A 21,216-nucleotide genomic window follows, 5' to 3' on the forward strand; every position below is an offset into this window, starting at 1 on the left:
TTAGGTTTTAGAAGAAAGTACCTATGTACTAAGGTACATAATGGTCTTCATAGGCCATTGCTTGCTGGCTCTTTGTACCTAAAATGATCATTTAGGTTTAGAAGAAAGTACCTATGTACTAAGCAGAATCATAGAGACTGGGAATATTAGAAGACCCAATTTTAAAAGACCCAAATTTAACCCCTCCCTTTCTACATGGAAAAACGGAGGTCCAGAGAACTGAACTGATTTGCCCAGAGCAATACAGTAGGTTATATGTAGATTTCTTAAAACTCTATTGAGTAGTGGATTTTTTCATTCAGGAGCTAATTACTGAAGCATCACAATGTGTCAGATATTTTCTAGGTGCAAGAGAACACAACCTAAATTCCTGCTTTCTTAGAGTTTACATTAGCATCATAATTGTGGGGCTTTGTGTATTAGAACAGGGAACTGTATTTGCCTATCAGACTTTGATTTCATAAATGCTTCTTTCTCTCTCTCAACTGTCTTGTTGTACGTATGTGTGAATGTATATAGTTATCTTTCCAAAATATTCCTTCGGGTGGCAGCAAAGAAAAAAGCGAGTTTTCTCTGTGGCGTCTCTATTGTACAAAGTGTCAATTCTACTGACAGCTCATTGTCAATACTTATTTTTAGGAGTCAAAAAAAATTTCTTCATCCTATTTCTAGCCTGCTTTAATAGTAGTGTCACATCTGAACACTGTATATAATGTTTTTATCATTGTAGCTGGTGTTTTTACTCTCATATAAAAATTTGAAATAAATTTGAAAAATAAATATCTCTTCTACTCCAGCTTAAATGGCAGCCAATGACCTTTACTCTAACTATTGATTCACATTTTAGATATAATAACACAAAGATAACCAAATAAAAATCAGTTTTAGCAGCGTTTTGACATCCAGCATAATTAGCTGACTCAATATATTACTTTTAAGCTTGTTTTGCATTTTAGAGACTGAGACTTTGCTCAGAGTGTTGTCCTAAAACTGAAGCCTTTTCATTAAAGAGCCAAGTTCCTTGGGATTTCTAGGGGTATATTAATTTTGTAAATTGTATGTAAAACGTTACATTTACTTTTTCTGGGGAGAGGTCCATATCGTTTCACTGAATTCTCAGAGAGGTCTGAGACACTTTGCAGATTGAGGGCCTTTGCTTTAAGCTGCCTTTCCCTTTAATTGATTTAATAGTAACATATCCGCTTCTTACAAAATAAGGAAGCACTGGACCAGGGAAGGGTGGGAGGTACATATAATCTCTACAGGCTGGAAATGAAACTTATGGTTCGGGGACGTGACATGCTTGGAAAACAACCACAACTGGCCAGTTTCCTCATTTGCGGTACTCAGAATGAATTCCAAATCTCAAATGCCGATTCTCAGCCTACTGGTAGCTCCTTCTTGTTTGCAGGGGAATGTTCAACTGCATTCCTGCATTTTGCAGTATAGGAAATGCAACCGTGTCCCATCCTACCACACTCAACTCTTGTGTTCTTCCATTTAAGAAGTTGCTTTGAACCAAGGAAAGTTTCTGGGTGGCCAAAAATTTTATGTCCTTTTAGAGGACACCGAAAACAACTTGTTCTGGACCTCCAGGTGCCCTTGCTGAGAAGTCTGTTTCAAGCAATGTATCCCTCATATCTGGTTGCTCTTTGTGTGGAATTTGTTGAGACACAAGTGATACTTGTTCACATTCTAGAATAGATTCCATTTTTCTTCCTAGCTTTTAAGACTCACAAGTGAATATGAGAGGAATTCTTATTTAAAAGTTCTTATTTAATAGTTTATCTCCTCTCCCCCCGCCCCATCTCTTTGGAAATCTAATAAAAATGGGTTGGCCTGCTTCCTTCTCCATGTCCTTAATTCCCAGTCATTAAAATTCTGATAAGCATCATTTTTCAGCAGATTCAGTTGTCCATTTCTCTAGTGCTACTGAATCCCTGCAAAGGGACAGGAATATGGTAAGCCAATGGTAAGCCAATCTAATATTACTCTAATAATTTGTTCTTCTAAAAACCAAGAGGTGAAGTTCAGTTATCCACATTGAAAATGGAGTAGGAATGTTTAATATTCCCATTTAAACATCCCCTTTCTATTAAAGATCATAAAATGCTTTCAATGCTTGAGCTGAGCATGATAAGAAGGAGAAAGAGGATAAGGTGAATTATGTGAAAATTTACACAGTTCTGCGGGATGCAGATTTGCTTGAGGAAACTGCAAAGACTCAGAGCGTGAGCAAGAGGTTAAAAGGCAAGAGGTGAGGTGGGAAGAGTGGGCAGGACCGGATGGTGAAGAGCCTTGAGTATCAACCCAAAGGCAGGGAAAATGGGGCCTGAGATTGACAGACATTCATGTGTGGGGAAAAGCAGATGTCCTTCCCAGATTTCCCTCTCAGAATTTGTTCAAAATAAATTTCTGTATGATTAGCTGGAGTGAAAATCAAGACCACAAGGAACACGGATGTGGGCTGATCTCTTTCAGCGAGACAATGGAGAAAGTTTGTCTATCCTGAGGAAAGGAGAAGGTGGAGGGGTTGAGAGTGTTGTGGGGTAGCTGACAGAAGGCAGAAGCCCCTGGGCTTCATGGTGGGATTGCTCTCCTGCTACTGAGCTCACCAAATGGTGAGGTAAGTGAATTTGGGGACAAAATCCACAAAGTGACTCACCTTGGAGATCAGATTTATATGAACAGAAGTGGGACAGTCTATATGGACAGAGTATGTAGAAACAGAAAGTAGGCTGCAGGCACTTCCGGAAAGCAGGTACAAGATGTGGATGGTCCCAGGCCATGGATTTGAGGTGTGGGCCAAGTTTAGGCAATCTCCAAGGACTAAGATAGAAAGGCTTTTAGAGTTTAAGGATACCAGGGTTTTTAAAAGGTCATTCTTATAACTGTATGGAAGATAAAGTGGAGACAGAGAGTGATTAACTAGTAGTTTCTGCTACTAGTTTTTCCCTCCAGGAGAGGGAAAGAAGTGATGTCTTGACAGTGGGTCTTATTAAATATAACTTCTACTTTGGAGAACATTGATACCCTCATGCATAAATTCTCAACTTCCTGTCTTTAGACTAAATCCTCATTTATAACTGCATCACACCCTTCCTACTTCCTCTCCTCTTATCTAAGAGGACAAAACATCCCTCTGCAGTCTAAATTAGTCACTTTCCATGACCCTTGACAATAGGTCTCATCTACAAGCCACTCTAGCAGGGGAGAACTTGGAGAATGGGTCTAACATAGGACTACTTCGGGACACATGGTTCAAGAGACTGCAGAGTCTGAGTCACCTCACAAAAACCATCCATCCTGAACTTAAAAGACTCTGTCTGCACTTGTGCTCTGGCCTATCATTCATTCTATCAGTGGAGCCCAGGAGGACAGGATTTTGTCTCCATGCACTGATCCCCCCATTGGCTACCAAAAAGGAGTGCCACTTTCTGGGCCACAGTACTTTTCTCCTATCTGCATAGCAGGTACAGACACTCCCTTTTACAGTGTTCCAGAACATTTGCACGTATAGGGAGGGGCTAGAACCTTAAGTACAATGCTGAGTAAGAGTTCTATTTTTAAATAAAAGGGAGACATTATGCTAACACACTTCAGTAAAAACAGTTTTTAGCATTTATTCATTTTTTTTTTTTTTTGAAAGGCAGAGAGAGACAGAGTACGAATGGGAGAGGGGCGAGAAAGAGGGAGACACAGAATCGGAAGCAGGCTCCACAGAGCCCGATGCGGGGCTTGAACTCACGGACGGCGAGATCATGACCTGAGCTAAAGTCGGCCGCTTAACCGACTGAGCCACCCAGGTGCCCCTCAGTAAAAACAGTTTTTAAAAGGTAACGATATATCACGAATGTCATTGTATTTCATTTTTAATGGCTGCATATATGCTATCAAATAGCAACTGAAGTCTCTATTAGTGTCTCACTAATAGAAATTTTCGTTATTTTGGTTATTTTTTGCCTATCCCAAAGTCATACAGATTTTCTCGTATGTTTTCTCCTGGAAGTATTATTGTTTTAGGTTTTACATTTGTTTGTTCACTGTTATAGCTAATACTGTGCCAAGAATTCATGTAGCAAAATACTGTGCACACCCATGATTACTTCATTAATGTAAATCTTTAGAAATAAAACTTAATGGAGACATCATATTACATATTTAAGACTTCTGGTATGTGTCAAATTTGCTCTCTGGGAAAATTATTCCACTCTGAGCATGTTTGAAATGCCAATTTAACAGGATAAAATTGATACTAGATTGTTGTTGAAATGTTAATAGTTTAGATTGCTGTGTGTGTGTGTGTGTGTGTGTGTGTGTACTGACCATTTGCTTTTCCCCATATTTTTTTCCTCTTGGTTGCTTATTTTTGTTTTTTTAATATTTAAGAACCTTATACATCTATCTCCAGTTAAACAACAACAACAACAACAACAACAACAACAACAACACAGTCCCTGGTTCTCTGCTCCACCAAAAGCCATTTACTTACTGCTTCACAGGTAACATTTTAGCATGCATATTCTACCTTTCTCTGAATGTCAGCCCTTTCTTACTTTCTGTAGATTCTTCAACCCTCTGAAATCCAGCTGTCACAAATGTGGCCCCCCTGAAATGGTTCCTGCTAAAAATTACTGAGGACCTCCTAATTTTACGTTTACTCAAAGTCTTGTCTGTAGCACTCGACACAGCACTGCTGAGTCTTCCAATTTCTTTTAAGCCTTAGGTTTCAAGAGTGTCACTCTTCACTGGTCTCTTGCCCCTTTCTGGCTGGTGCTGTTGAGCATGTCTGCTGGTTTCTCTTTTCCACTTGGCCCTACATCTGGGTCCCAGGGCTCCATCTTCCTCCACATTCTCATCATAGCTCACTCTTCACTGATTCATCTGAGTCTGGGGCTTCCACGACCACAGATATCCTGATGACTTCCACCCACATTTCCCTCCGAGTCCAGATTCAACCTCTCTCAGACTCACCTCCTTTACTTCGCCGGCTCACAAGCATCTCAAACTCATGTGTTCTGACTGTACTTCTTATATTATTTCCCCAGATTTGTTCATCTGCATGTATATTCTTCCTTAGTTAATGATTAAAACCTTCACCTAATCAGTGGAGGCAGAAAGCTGAGAACCATCACGGGTTATTTCCTACACCTCATTTCTCATCTTCAGCTCTGGCAGTCGTTCAGTAACTAAACCCTATTAAGTTCCTTCCTCTCTGTCCCCTCAGCTACTGCTTTAATTAAGTCCATATTGTTTTCTAGCTTGCATGTTGTGCCTGGCTCAACTACATGGGCAATTCATTCTCCACACATTGCTGCAAAACAACCTTTCAAAAGTCCAAATATATCAATTCATTATTTAATACCCTTACTGTCCTTCCCATGTCCTTCTTTAGCGAAGCATTGGATATAATCTGGTACTTGCTTCTGTTTAACTTCATCTATTATCTGTCTTAACAATAATATTAATAGCCTTACATTATTAATTTTCAAAACCTCTCAATGATGGGCATCCTATTATTACTTCCATTGTAGATGAGGATGGGAGGTTGAGAAACTTGCCTATGGTCATCCTTCTTTCTGGCAAAGCCAGCTATTTTCAATTTGTGAACTACTCATCCTGTGTGAATTTAAATGCACTGTTTTCTCGCATAGAATGTCTTCAAATGTTTACGTCTCACTGGGAGACATCTAGTTACCACTCATAACCAATTTCAACTCCCTCTCTACCTGGGAAGCATTTTCTAACTTTGCAGGCAGATATGATCACTCCCTACTTTGACCTATAGAGTCAGCGTAGAATAGTGCTTAAAACCTGACTTAGGCATAACATTGATTTAAGACTGAATCCCAGCTCCACTGAGTAAAAACAGACACCTTAGACAGTTTATTTAACTTCTCTAAGCCTGAGTTTTTTCCCTTGTGACATTATGATAAGAATACCTATTTCATGTTTCTTGGGGGAGTTAAATGAGGCTGGGTACACAACAAAGCATGCAGCACAGTGCCTAACACCAGTAAGCAACCAGGAAATGCTGGCTGATTATTATGGTCATTAACACAATGCATCTTAGAGTATAATTACTGTAAATGATATACACCTTTACCAAATTTACTTAATGGCAGCACAAGAGGAAAATTTCCCTAGGACCTCAGTGATCTGATAATCTATGTATTTGCTAAAATATTTACATTTGTATAAAATATTTATATTTGTATAAATTATTTAATTTACCACACTTCCTTCTTTGTTTTGGATGCTAATCCATTTGGAAGCAAATTATTCTTCCTGTCTAACTAGCACACAGGACCCGTGGTATGCATCTTCCTTATGTTTGTTTTAGGATTTTATTTCACTCGCTTCTTTTTCCTACAACCTCCTTAACAATTGGCTTCACTTTTTGGCATGCATTTCTGTAAGTAGGCTCAAATCCTTTGTGCATTGTGATGGAGTGCTAATAATTTTTGAAGGATATAACAGGAGAGGGCTGAGCTAAGTAACCTAAAAGGCTTTGTAGACTGACTGACGTTTGAATGCCTGACCTGTCAAATCACAATAATGGAAAGAAAATAATGCCAGTTCCTCAATAGTGGATATGATAATTTGTACTATTTTATATGGATAAAATTCTTTAGCTTGTTGAAATAAGAATGGCAGCTGAAAGGTGCCAAAGTAGGTTTTATCTAATAAACGTGCAACGTGAAAATGCTCTGAGCCATTAAGACCCACATAGAAACTTCATTTAAAGCCACATACTTGTGTTCTCAAACCTTTGGGAATCATGAAATGAAACATGGCTACCTTTTATGCAATCAACTTTTGAACAAAAATGTAAGGGGCAGGAAGTCTTATAAATATTTGAAAGACTAACTAGAAAGCCAGACCAACAGTACTGGATGAGTCACTAAGAATTACTTCTGATCACTACGTAAGTTAAATGTAGCCTGTGAGTTGTATTGCCAAGAGTAGGTTAAAAATAAAGTCTTCAAATTTTCAAACCTCAGAAAGAATCTTAACCTAACCCAATTTTTTTGTTAATAGTGAACTAGGAAAAGGGGTAAAATGATTCCTACTATCCTTTCATTGGGATTTTTAAAAAATGTTTATTCATTTTGAGAGACAGAGAATGAGCAGGGAGTGGGGGGCAGGTAGGGGGGAGCAGGCAGAGAGAGAGGGAGACACTGAATTCGAAGCAGGTTCCAGGCTCCGAGCTGTCAGCACAGAGCTGGATGCAGGGCTGTGACTCACAAACCGTGAGATTCTGACCTGAGCCAAAGTCGGATGCGTAACCAAATGAGCCACCCAGGCGCCCCAATTGGGATTTTCTTTTAAACCAACCACTCAAACAGCCCAGATATCTGAGGGAACACTTTCCGCCTGATGTCAGTCTCTGAGTTCCAGCATGATGCTAACCCAGGTTCTCAGAGAATAGTGGAGTCATATCAATAACATGGAAGAACTCTCAAAACTGGTCTTTGTCTCTTAAAAAAGGAGAAAATATACAACAGGTGGGTGATAGTAATTCCAGAAAGTACTTCGTCTTTTAAGTGATTTAATTTCACAAACCATGAAAAAGCTGTTGATTGCAATCAATTTACATAGAAATTAGTCAAAATATGTCAACATTGTTACTAGAGCTTCAAAAATGTAACTGCTTGTAGGAAACAGCCTCATATCTCCTGGAAATGGGGAGATAGGACATAAATGCTACAGAATTATTTTAACTTCAATGCTTTAATACACATATTATCCCTCAAGTCAAATTATTCTACTGTAATGACACGATATCTTATATAAAAAAAAGTAATAGCTTTGTGCATACAGGGGATGTTTGACCCTGTGTATTCTAAGAGATGATTGTGATTTAAGGTTTGCAACATGGAAATGGTTTTCTAGAGGGGAGAAAACATGAAGTGGGTTGCCTTGACAACATGGGTTAGTTGCATCAAGAAATCCATGGCAATGCAGGACCTTCTGGTATTTCAAGATTGCAAACTATCTACCAAATTATGTTAAAAGAAAACTAATCTCACGGTAAGGCAGTGTTACCTGACCTATGAAATACTAGTTCTCACTTTTTATCATGAACCTTGTTAGGAAACAGATGAAACATCCAAGTGGACAAGACATTCAGTCAGGAAAACAGGCAAAAAAGCAGCAAATGCAAGGGTTTTATTTAAGAGTCTGCTCCCCTCCCTACTAGACCCCGCTGCATGGTAACAGGAGCCCAGGAATTCCTGCATATTCTCTGAAAGTCCATTCTACTAAGAGGAATGTATCTTGCCCTGATTCCCTAGCAGTCTCCCACAAAGCCTCTCTAGGAGGAGTATCACCTGCCATATTGCATGTTCTTAAGTAATGAACACAATAAGGATTAACAACAAAGCTACTTATTAGTTGAATAGAAAACAAAACCTGTTAACATGTATGCCCTTAGTCCAATTATCTTGGCAGGACTGAGGAGAGATTTATCTGTAAATCATCAAGCCTCCAAGACAAAGCCTGTTTCAAAAACCTACGTTATTGAACAAGCTTGTTTCCTTCCCCCAGCAAGCACCGCTTTGTGGCACTGTTCTAAGTACACAATTTCGATACTCTGCTTCTAAAAAAAATCACCATAAAGCAATTTTGAATGGGGAGTTTGGATTTTCCTTTCATAAATGATTTTTTCTAAGGTAAGCAGAACTATGCTTTTCGTTGGCTTAACGTGCAGTAGGATTTCGTTTTCAGCACAGTCTCATGCTGTGATTCATGTGATAGTGCTAGAGATGGGCTGAGTGAAAGAGACATACTGCGTGGCTGGGCTGACCTTCCCTTTTGTGCTGCCTAGCTTTAAAGATCATGGAAGGGAAGCGGGACCTGAGAGACACATATTAGGAGCAGAGGAACTGCCTCTGTAATAACAAAGTTGAGAAGCACTAGCCCAAGCACCCACGAAAGCTCGGATAGTATAAATGGGTAGAGACAGCTCCAAACAATGCAAGGCCAAGGTAACCTAGGGAAGTACACCACTGAATATGAAGGCTAAGAACAAAGAAAGGCTTTGTTCCAAGTTGCATTTATTTTTTTCTCCAGGCTAATAGGCAGCCTAATAGATAAACCCATCACCTGCATTAAAGGCCTGTGTTACTCATGAGGCTCTATATCTCTTGGAGGTAAAGCCCAACACTCCAAACCTATGAATAATTAAAAGGATGGCAAAGGATGAATGGACACTTTGCTTTTTACGAGCATATTTAGAAGCGACAACACTACAGGCATAGCATCAACAATGGCTCAGTGACTAGATACCAGCTAGAAAAATGGGCACATTATTTGGGAAGTGTGCCAAAGAAGTAGTCATGGACAGCTTCTGATTTAATCCTAAACATCAGGCTTTCTCAATCAAGATAAGAATGTCAGGGCACCTGGGTGGCTGAGTTGGTTAAACCTCTGACCCTTGATTTTGGCTCAGGTCATAATCTCACGTCGTGAGATGGAGCCCTGAGTCCGGCTCTGTGCTGACATCGCGGAGCCTGCTTGGGATCCTCTCTCTCACCCTCTGCCCCTCTCCCACTCACAAACTCTCTCAAAATAAATAAACATTAAAAAAGATAAGAATATCAAGAATTCAAGCAAATACCAAGCTATTACTTGCCTTCTTAGCCAAGTCCTTTAACCTTATCAATTGACAAGCTAATTTATACACTTTCCATGCAAACACTCATTGGACCACAGGAAAACAGGAATTTATCCAAGAAGACAGAACTCATCTTTCTCCAGTGACTTCAGTTCTCATGATAAGTGACCAATTTGATCTTTGGTTTACCTATTGTGACCACACATAAGTCAGTCTCACCTGGGAGCTATTTGGGTGACATATGTGAGTCTATCTTGTGGTCACATTGAAGAAAATCCCCCTGTTTTAGAGAAGAAAATTAGATATATCTAAATAAAACCCATAGTTGTTGAAAAGCAACAAGGATGACACAGAAGGAAATCTTCCATTCTGGTCCTTATTTTACACAAATGTGTAATTTTGAGTAAGACAGTTAATAATCTTTGGGTCTCGTGTTTTTTTTCCTTGTAAAATAAAATGGTAGGGGCACCTGGATTGTTTAGTTGGTTGAGCGTCTGACTTCGTCTCAGGTCATGATCTCACAGTTTGTGAGTTCAAGCCCCACATCAGGCTCACTGCTGTCAGCGCAGAGCCCACTTCAGATCCTCTGTCCCCCTCTCTCTGCCCCTCTTCCCACTCACACTCTCTCTCAAAAAAATAAATAAACATAAAAAAGAATGCTAGGTCTGCTGGTTTCCAATCTTATGTAGAGGCCAAAGGTTTTTCAGTTTCAGGAGCTACCAGAGGTCAAAGGGGAATGAAAAATAGGAAGGATTCTGGGTCCCCCTCTTTTTACTTTTCTCACTGGTCTAATCAGAATATTTCGGCTTTTACCTCTTTTGCTATTTACTCTTTTATTTAACATTTTAAACTAAACTTTTAATTTTGGAATAACTAGAAATTTATGGTTTCCCCTAATGTTCACCTTATATTACCATGATAACATTTGTCAAAGAAACCAACATTAGCTTCATTAATTTTAACTGAACTCTAGACTTTATTAGGATTTCACCAATTTTCTCACTTTTTCCTTTTAAATTTTTGTTAGATACTGTTCCCTCATGAAAGTTCCAAGGACATCTTTCAGAGTTCGGCAACTATGGGAGAGATATAAAGCACAATCTCGTACCTGAGGCTTTCTTTCTGATACCATCAGAATGATTTAAAATTCTGAGTTAGGACTATTTTCTCCTTATTTAAGTCGATGCTACAGAAAGCATGGCTCTGTATTGGTATCACCCGGGAGCTTGTTAGGAATGCAAAATCTGAAGCTCCACCTGAGGTCCACTGAATCATCAAAACTTGATTCATATTTTGATAATTATTTCCATAAATTTATAGGAAAAGCTCATTTTAAAGGCTGCATAGAATTTCATTTTATAACAGTCTCCTGCTCTACCCTTCTGCACCCTTCTTTACCATCATCTAGAAGCAATCACTTAAAATATGGGAGGTGATGCTTCTGATATTTACCTCTAGCATTTAATATAAATTACTTCTACTGCTATTAACAACTCACTGATACTACACATCATCTTTTGATCCATTATTATTTTTTTTATTTAAAGAAGTTTTTTTAACATTTATTCATTTTTGAGAGACAGAGACAGAGTGTGAGTGAGGAGGGGCAGAGAGAGAGGGAGACACAGAATCTGTAGCAGGCTCCAGGCTATGAGCTGTCAACACAGAGCCTGACCCGGGGCTTAAACTCACGGACTGCAAGATAATGACCTGAGCCAAAGTCAGACACTTAACTGAGCCACCCAGGCACCCCTTGATCTGTTATTATTGTTGTTGATGATTTAATGCTAACCAGAGTCTTCCTCACTCACATCCAGACTCCCAGGGTAACTGAATGGCTATTTTGGTTAAATCAGTATAAGAAATTATATTATAACTATATAAAAGAGTATTCATTAAGAAGTCAAGTATTACTCTAGAGGACTGTTTTTTTTTTCAGCGTCATCTGGGGGCCCTTTTAAGGGAGCAGGTGTCAAAACTATTTGCTAATTCTTAAAGATTTGTGAATGGTAAGATGTTCCAGGAGGTACGTGATGTATCACAACAGACTGAACGCAGAAGCACAGATGAGATGTCAGTTGTTTTCTGTTAGGCCAGACATGAAAGAGATCTGCAAAATGAAAACCAACTGAACTCTTCTCATTGAATAGTTTTTGTTTTGGAAAATACAATTTTTCACAGAAATAGACTTAACATGTAAATGTTTCCGGTTAATTTAAAATGATTTAGTAAGTATATGTGCGACCATTTCTCAGTTTCAGTTTCTAATATGGTAAACATTGATAGATATAACCCTCATAAACTAAAGCTCTTTGCTGTCTTCAATAATCTGCAAGAGTGTAAAAGAAGTCTTGAGGCCAGAAAGCCTGAGAACTGCTTCTCTAGAGAAATAATTCACGTTATCAATAAAGTTCTTTGCTTTTTAAAGATAATTCCTTTTTATTTGCTAAGGATGTACCTACCTTATTTTTTATATCCTTCATTGCATCTATCCAAAGTCCTTTAATTTTATTTCTTAAGCAAATCAGATATCCTATCAAACTGATTTTTTTCCAGGGACCTCTAACCTTGAGGCTTCTGTTTTATTCTACATTCTAAGCTGGTCACTGTCATGGTCTCTTTTTCTATTTTTTCTTTTTTCTTTTTTCCCCTTCTACTCTCCTCTTCTGCATCCTTCCCTGCGGTGATTGCTTTCAAATGGCATAGAAATGGTTAGTGCACAACCTCTGTCCTGGAAGCTCCTTTGCTCCCCTGCTTTGTTGCTTCCTGTGCTTCTCCAATCCTAAGGTTTTTCCTGTATCCAGTTCCTTATTTTGCTCTAGCATTTCCTTGAAAAGTTCCCTAAGAGGGCATGGGATATAAGTTTTAGAATCCTTGCAGTGCCTGAACATCTTTATTCTATTATGTTTTATAGGTGTACCTGCTGATTACTAAAGTTGTGGATGAATATTTCTTTAGAATATTCAAATTCTTACTGCATCGTCTCTTAAGCATGTGTTGTTGAGAAGACCACATAATACTGACTACAATGGGATTCACCAGAAGCTCCTTGGAGGCTTCCAGAATTTACCATTTTTTATTTATACTTTGTATTCTGATTTTTTACAGTAGCATACCTTTAGCTAAGTCTTTGTTCATTTGTGCTGGATAATCATACCCTTCGTGTTGCAGAAGCAACCTTGCATTATTTCTTTGATAATTTTCTCTGCCTTCTTCTTTATTTTAAGCATAAGGGAATTTTCTTAATCCAATTCTAGCCTTCTTTTATTAAGCCTTTATAAAAACTGTTTTACTCCTTTTTTTGCCCTTTTATTTTAGTTTCTGAAATACTTGCTCAACTTTCTTTTTCAAGCATTTCACTGAATGTTTTTTATTAGCTACTTGACTTCTAAGGGATTTCCAAAAATCTACTCTTTCATTTTTTCTAAATTGATGGGAGCTTGAAACATAAATATGCAACTTAACCAATTGAGATTTCTTTGTCAAGTTCTGATGCCAATGCTAGAGCAGCTTCCTGAAGAATACTGAAAAACTCATCCTTTCCCTCCCCACTGGAAGTGTTTATTTATTTATTTTTTAAAATTTTTTAACGTTTTATTTATTTTTGAGACAGGGAGAGACAGAGCATGAACAGGGGAGGGTCAGAGAGAGGGAGACACAGAATCTGAAACAGGCTCCAGGCTCTGAGCTGTCAGCACAGAGTCCGACGCGGGGCTCGAACTCACGGACCGTGAGATCATGACCTGAGCCAAAGTCAGTTGCTTAACTGACTGAGCCACCCAGGTGCCCTGTGGAAGTGTTTAAATATCACTTGGGTTGTATGTTACAAGTTTCAAGCCCTGACACCCTCCAATTTCCACAAAAATCTAAATGCTTTATGAAGGAGGTAAATGCTGACCAATGAAGAGCAGGCCTTCTTAATTTGTCATGACTTTGGTTGGGGTGTCTCTGAACTAAACTCAATGGGTAAACTTGGAGCTTAATTTCTGCTACTTCCTCAAAGGGACTCGATCACTGTCTGATTCAGAAATTTGGATGAAGAGATACTCAATGGGAAGACAGAAGATACGGGCCCTGAGAAAAGGTGAAGGGATTATTTTTCTTACAGAATAATCCCTATGCTTGGTGCCTTTTGACTTGAATCAGCCCATTAAAGGTGTTAGGAAATACCTTTGTGATGATCAGGCCTTGGATCACAGGCCTTCCTCAAGAGCTGTGTGGCTGAGATAGAAAGACCGAGGATCATGTCAGCCAGCCCCTCTTAGTTGAGGCACCTTAAGGAAGAGATACTTATTTAGGCTGTGGGATCATCTTCCCCAGGTGAGGCACCCAGTTGCACAGGGAATTGTGGTCTAAGGAAAATGGTGGGGGGAGCAGTTTAAGGTTCAGGGCCAGAAGGCTTAGGTGCATCAGGTGCATGGCACTGGAACTCCAGGACTCACAGGACAAGTGTCCACAGCAGCTGTGGGTCAGGGGGCCTTTCCCTCTGTCACTGAAGTGACACAGTTTGGTGCTCTTGGTGACAGTAGTTGCTGTTTTTTACTGCTGTTTCTTCCACTTGACATCATGATTCTTGAACTAAAGCATTACCATTGGCTCATCAAGATTGAGGGTTGAAGTCATGTACCCAGTCTGTGTACTTGGTCTTTTGGAACACATCTTCCAATACTCTAAACTGTTCCAGGGCAGGCTGTGTGGACCCCAAAAGCAACTTTGGCTTTGCTGACATGAGATCCCTATGTCCTATCCCTATGAATGCCATAGTTCAATCAGCTGGGTCACTCCTGACTCATACTGCAGTGTCTCAGTTTACTCAGTTTCCTCTGACCACATTTAAAGTTATGAATTCTAAATAAAATTGCATTTAAAAAGGAGAGTTCTACTGCTTTTAACAGCTTCAGAAACCAGTTGTAATTGCAAAAAATAATTTTAACGTGGAAATTTTGGGACCACAAAAAATACTCAAAAGTTGAAATTAAAGTCATTTAGGGGCACCTGGGTGGCTCAGTTGGTTAAGCATCGGACTCGGCTCAAGTCATGATCTCGTGGTTCATGAGTTCAAGCCCTGCACAGGGCTTTGTGCTCAGAGCCTGGAGTCTGCTTCGGATTCTGTCCCTCCCCCACTCACACTCTGACTCTCTCTCAAAAATAAATAAACATAAAAAAAAAATAAAAAAAATAAATTCATTTAAAATTTACGTATACTAATAGTTAACATTTACTCTCATCATATTCCAGATACACTGCTAAGTGCTTTATGTGTATTATCTCATTCAGACCTCCTACCAACCATATGAGGGGGTGCATGTTTCTATTATCTTCATTAAGCACATGAAGAAATACAGGCATGGAGAAATTAAGTAACTTGCTACAATGACCACTATCAAGGACCCAAATCCTGACGGGCTGACTCTAGGGCTCAAGTTCTTGATCATCACATTAGTCAGATGGAGTTAATAAAACTAACTGAATTATGGATTACTTTATATAAGAAGTCTTTAAAAGAAATATTTCAATGAACCTATAAAAATGATTAATTACCATATCAGGTGTTCATATACAAATAACTCTTGTTACACTTAGTACAACCCTTTAGAAGGTAAACACAAAATAAATTTTGTTCAAATATGCCAGGCGAGAATAATTGTTTTAACATTTTGTATGAACTCCTGAAAAGGTTTTAGTATGTTGATATTTTTCCTGTCTCAATTCTGCTTACTTTATTCATTTGCTCAGCAAATTCCCTTTAGAATTTGCAAGCTTAAACTATCCAACTCTTGGATGACTATATATTCAGAACTGCTGGAATACAAATTAATCAAGTGTGCACCTTGAAAGTAATCCAATGTTCAATGAATAGTTCTTTAAAAACGTGCATGCTACTCTCTTGGCCTTAAAGTGAATTCAATCCTAAATATTGATTTCGTAAGACTGGAAAAGTGAACTTGTCACAGTGTTGATAATGGAGAGCTGGGGAAGATATCACTTAGTAGGAAATTACTGTTTACAAAGTACTTTTACTTACATCATTTTATTTCTCAGGATAATCCCGAAAAGTTGGCAAATAAGATATTATTGCCGTCCTTCCATCTTCCATTTTTCTGACACAATGCATTTCAGGTCATGAGACTCAACTAAAGGCACAAAGCAATTTCATTAAGGGTTTGACTCCAACTGTTCTGTACACCCCATCTAGGTTCTTTCCACTGTGCCATGTTATACCCCACTGGGCAATACTTGCAGAGACACATGGGCATTTCTGTCCAGCAGAGATCATCAACTCTTGGTCTGCAGGCTGATTCTGGCCTTCAGATGTGTTTTGCTTTGCCTGAATAGTTTTTAAGTTTGAATTAGTTACAGTTATTTTTTTTTAAATTGGAAGAGATAAGTTAAATCTAGAATTTTAAGATTCTCCTGACAAAGTAGTTGATTTGACAACAGTCAACTAGAGATGAGTAGCTACTACTCTGTTTAGAGTAGGCACATCTATTCCATAATGCCATTGTCACCACTTCTCCTTAGCATATTCCCTGGACTGCATTATTTTCCATTTATCACCATAAAATCAGACTGCTTCATTCATTTATATAACCTGTTTCCTGATATAAAGTAAATTATCTGTGGGACTGAGCAGCATTCCACAGACATTGTTGGTAAGTTTTCTCAGCCAATGTGGACAGGATTGTCTTTGTGCATCTTCTTAGCTCTGGTTCCTGACAGTCATTTGGCAATCTTTTCATCTTAATTTTCTTTATTAAATTGTTTCCCTGATGGACAGGGAGACAGTTGTGAAATTAAGGATTTTTTCACCTAGAAATCCCCATAAATTTTCTTTCAGTTATAATTTAGTAGTTGGAATTATATTAACCCTATCTAGAGTTACTAAAATTGTTTCCCAAACCCTTTTTAGGTCTATTTCAAAATATTATAACTAACTCATTTTCAAACTCCCTGCCTTCATTCCTACCCGACAAGAATGTATGTCCTCTAAGATCAGAAAATTTTTCCTGTTCATCACTATAATCTTATGACTGGTAATCTTATCGTAGGTACTCAGTAAATACATGGTGACTGAGTGAATGAAATGGGAGTAGTGAATCATAATGGACATTACTGGAAGCTCTCAGTGTGGTCCTTCAGATACAGTTGGCTCTGGGGGTGGTCTTATATAGGAGGAGTCCAATGGGAGTTTATCAGTGCTTAAGATATAAGTAATTTCCTAGATACTGAAAAGATCCAGCTCAAAAATTTGTTAGTTTTCTTCATTGACAAAAATACTCCATTGAAATATCAACTTTTATATTAAGCTAGCTCTGTATTTACAGAAACTCTAAGTTTCAAGAAAATATAATTATCTTTCATAGACTCACTCAACTAATTTGCTTAGACCTTCAATCTACTCTGGTTTTCTTTACTGTGCCAGGGAGAAAATGGCTTTCAGCCCAGCCTGCCTCTTTTCTTAGGGTCAGAAATCTTCTATGTATGTCTCAGGGCTGCAGAACAGCTTGCTGTCCAGAACTACTTTAATTTACGTTAGCCTTTAAACACCTGCTTACAACTCATGAGAAAAAATGAAGTGTGGCCTGGACCCTTATATCTAGCTAGCTTCTACTCACCTCTCAGGATGCCTCCTCATCCTCAATTGGCCTCAAACTCTCCTTTCCTCTCTTTGCTTCTTTCCTCCTTTTTCCTCTTCTCCCTTTCTTCTCTCCTGTCTTCCTGTAGACATGTTTTTAATGGTTTTCTTTTGTTTGTTTGTTTGTTTGTTTTAACGTTTATTTATTTTGAGAGAAAGAGAGGGAGAGACAGAGATCATGAGTTGGGAAGGGGCTGAGAAAGAGGGTGGGAGAAAATCCCAAGCAAGCTCCGCATTGTCAGGACAGAGGCCGATGTGGAGCTCCATCCCACAAGCAGTTCACGACCTGAGCTGATACCAGGAGTCAGACGCTCAACCGACTGAGCCACCCAGGTGCCCCATAATGGTTGTCTTTTCTTCAATATACAGTATATCTTATTTTTCTCACCATGATTTGCTTCAAAGGTAATAAGAAAGATTAAGAAAGCACATATATTACTTCTTTTAGGACCTGGACCTTGGACTTCTTTGTTACTCAGCACCCTGTCCTATGGAACTGTTAAGAGTAGGCAGTTAGTTGCAACTGTTAGGCTTTAAAGGGACTGGAGGCCGGCAAAGGGGTAGTCATGGCCAGCTATGGGGCAAGTTAGAGATCTGCCCTGGCAGCATTCCAAAAACAAAGCCTCAAGAAGCCAGATCAAGCCAGACAGGCTCAAGACAAAGAAGGCCCTCTAACCAAGTACCAAGTAAGGGAGAAAAGGCACGAAACCCTGCCCCCAAGATATCCCTTCCCCAAGTAATATATTTTCCACACCCTAGTTAACATCTGTTAAAAGACAGAGACCCTAACCCCGAGAGCAGCTATCCTTGAGCTCGCCCACTCTCACATTTCAAGAGTGTACTCTCCCTTTAATAAACTTTCCTACTTGCACCACTCAACTGTTGTTTCTCATCTCTCCTTGGATTCTTTATGGTGATGAGACCAAGAGCCTCTGGTGATATCATGGGATGGACTGGTGGAGGCCTCAGGGCCCAGAGTCTCCCCGGTCCACCAAGGAACACAACCTAAGCTACTGTGGATGTGAAGAATTCTCTCTATACCAGTTTTTCCTTTCCTTCTGAACATTTAAAATTCACTTGAATATAAAATTTCTTTGTTTTATTTCCTTTTAAATAAGTGGATTCCTCACTTTCTTTTTATGAAATCACAGAATTTTAAGTTGGAAGGAAATTAAAAGATCATCTCATTCAGTCCTTGTTTTACAGATGGAGAAACTGAGGCACAGCTCAGCATGATTAAGCTTCCGAACCAGAATTAAAATCTGACATCCTGACTCTTAACCCAGCACAGTGTTTTTTTGTTTTGTTTTGTTTTGTTTCGTTTTTTTTTTTTTTTTACTGTTTGAATTGTTTCTTCTTTTTAACTTAGCTACTTTCCTTATATGTCAGTGAAAAGAGAATTTAAAAATATTTATCATTCTTGGTGTTTTGGATTCTCTGTGTTAGGGTTCTCTCTCTCTTTTTCTTCCCATCCTGTTTCCATGTGGAAGGGCTTCTGTTAGAATAACATAGCTCGTCTCTATCTGTCCATCACTCACTTCTCTACCAGAGGAAATGGGGGACAAAAACTGGGTATGGACTTCTGCCTCCTGTTCTGCTTTCCCCACCTTTTATAACATTCCATGCTATACATTTCACAAGGGCAGGTTCTGCTACACCTGTGGCCGAGTGCGTAAATTCACCTAATTTGGGGCAAAACGTTCATATGAAAGATAATAGCACTGGTATGGTGAGGCAGTGGGTGGTATGTCTCTGTGGGAAACAAAAGGAGAGCAGCTACTTGATGGTAGAGAAAAATAGAAAATTGGATGGGAGCTGGTTTGTGAGAGATTAGGTCTCTTTGGAGTGAAATCTTTCAGACATCTGTATTATTAAAATGTTGATAATAGCATACAAGCATGTTGATGCACAGATAATAGGGCTAGACACTATCATTCCAGAGAGATGTCAAAGTCTTCCTCATTTCTCTCTTGTCAATGCAATAGAAAAGCAATTTGATTTGGTCTACAATATTTGCTTTTGAAAAAAAAAATGTTGATTTCCTCGGGCCTTAATTTTAAAAATTCACTCAAAAATTTACAAAGAAATTTTTCTTAGATTTTATGCCAAGATTTGAGAAACTGGATAAATGAATTAAGAAATAATTCCAGCTGAGAGAGAAAAGTCTTTAGCTGGAGGAAAATTTAAATATGAAAGTAATTTGAAACTCAGTTGTTATAGCATCTTAAGAAAAATGAAAATGAAACACAAATATAACTTCTTTCTCATTAAAAAAACCTCAATCATAAGATGATGCTTTGGGGAAATCTTTATTTGTAAATCTGTGTGTATATGTGTGTGTGTGTGTGTGTGTGCACATAGATGTACATATGCTTCTGCACATTCTAATTTGATGCTTTTATGCTTTCCATATGGATCATTGTAATATTGATTCCCTCATTTCAACCATAGTTTATGTTTCAAATATCAAAAAACAAAGTAGATAAAAGAAGTTCTATTTTGTGGGCCCTCTGTTCTGGTCAAAATAAAACTGTATTTTCACGAAGATGGAACTGTATCCTGTTAAAGACTTCAAGAGCAAATCTAGTCAGGTTAAGTATTTCTTTTCATATCTAGAATAGTAACACAAGGTGACATTCTTAGCAAGGAAGTGAGGTTATGTTCTTCAAGCAATAATTTTCAAAGAAAGAAACAGAACTGAAGTCATATATAATTGTATCTACTAATAAGGAAGTAGGGAAGAGAAATGTTCCAGCCAACGATGATTATTCAAGAATTGTTTAAGTCTCCTTTGTGACAACCTCTTGTCAAATCCTGTTTCTATATCCAAATTCTCTTTCCCCAGTGTCCTGGATATCCAATTGCTAAGTAATATCTTCTTGATTTGCCTATGTTATGTGAAGTTTGGGCAAAAAGAGGAAAGTCATTTTTTAATGTATTTATAGTTACTGTTATTACTGTTAAAAAAGAAATCCTTTTATATGGACAGTCCCACAAATAAACACCAAACATATGATGGCTTGCTCTCTTTGAATTACCTTCACCATTCCCTCTGGAGTTACAGAAAGTTCTTGATTCCCCCACACCACCATCCCATTGACTACCATGCTTTTCAAATTTATTACAAAATATTGTAAGTAATTCATCTTTTTCCATCCTTCCTGCAGTGGGCTGTATGCTCTTGGACAGCAGGTTTTTTTCTCTATTTGGTTCGCTATTGAACACAACTACCGTGGTAGATTTTACAGTGAGTTGAGTGAATAAGTGAACTGGGCATGACTGGAGCTTTCTCAGAGCAATCACTCAGAACACAGTCTGATACTGGTTGGAGTTCACATCTGCCTAGAGGGAGGACTGTTTATGGATGGAAGCTTTGCAAATGAATATGTTCTTCTGCTGCCCACAGAAGAATATTTCTATTTTGAACAAACTATTCTGTGATGCTGACCCCAGCTGCCTAGTCTTCTTGTTCTTGAAATTTTAAAGACGAATTCAATTGTCGGAATTCTCTCAAAAGACAAAAGGATGAGGCCCTATAATAAATCCCAAGTATCTATTAGAAAAAAGCATGAGACACTTATATTTTCCATCTTATTTGACATAAGACATGTTGGCATTGCTATCTACTCATATTTAATATAATTTTAATTAAAATGTCAGTTGTAGTTCTGAGGGGCGCCTGAGTGGCTCAGTCAGTTAAGCGTCTGACTTTGGTGCGTTTTGTGAGTTCGAGCCCCCCCCCCCCCCCCCCCGTTGGGCTCTGTGCTGACAGCTCAGAGCCTGAAGTCTGCTTTGGGTTCTGTGTCTCCCTCTCTCTCTGCCCCTCCCTTGCTCACACTGTGTCTCTGTCTCTCTCAAAAATAAACAAACATTTAAAAATTAAGAAATATATATATCAATTGTAGTTCTGAGGGCACTGTAGAGGTTGCTTTTAGGCAACAGTCTTGAGCAACAGAAACTT

The 21,216-nt window shown here is 38.6% G+C and overlaps 1 protein-coding gene and 1 long non-coding RNA gene across 6 annotated transcripts in view; both read right to left on the reverse strand.

The window, feature by feature from the left end:
* The window catches only part of LOC125923175 (uncharacterized), a 31,055-nt gene extending 10,054 nt beyond the window's left edge, over window positions 1-21,001 (reverse strand). Inside the window, exon 1 of the long non-coding RNA XR_007457927.1 lies at window positions 79-21,001. This is a non-coding gene — a long non-coding RNA (uncharacterized LOC125923175). The remainder of the gene's footprint in view (window positions 1-78) is intronic.
* Window positions 1-21,216, reverse strand: part of MARCHF1 (membrane associated ring-CH-type finger 1) — an 87,421-nt gene that overhangs the window by 24,878 nt on the left and 41,327 nt on the right. The gene's annotated exons all lie outside the window — the stretch shown is intronic.

The sequence above is a fragment of the Panthera uncia genome, chromosome B1 (assembly GCF_023721935.1).
Source record: "Panthera uncia isolate 11264 chromosome B1, Puncia_PCG_1.0, whole genome shotgun sequence".
Lineage (NCBI taxonomy): Eukaryota > Metazoa > Chordata > Mammalia > Carnivora > Felidae > Panthera > Panthera uncia.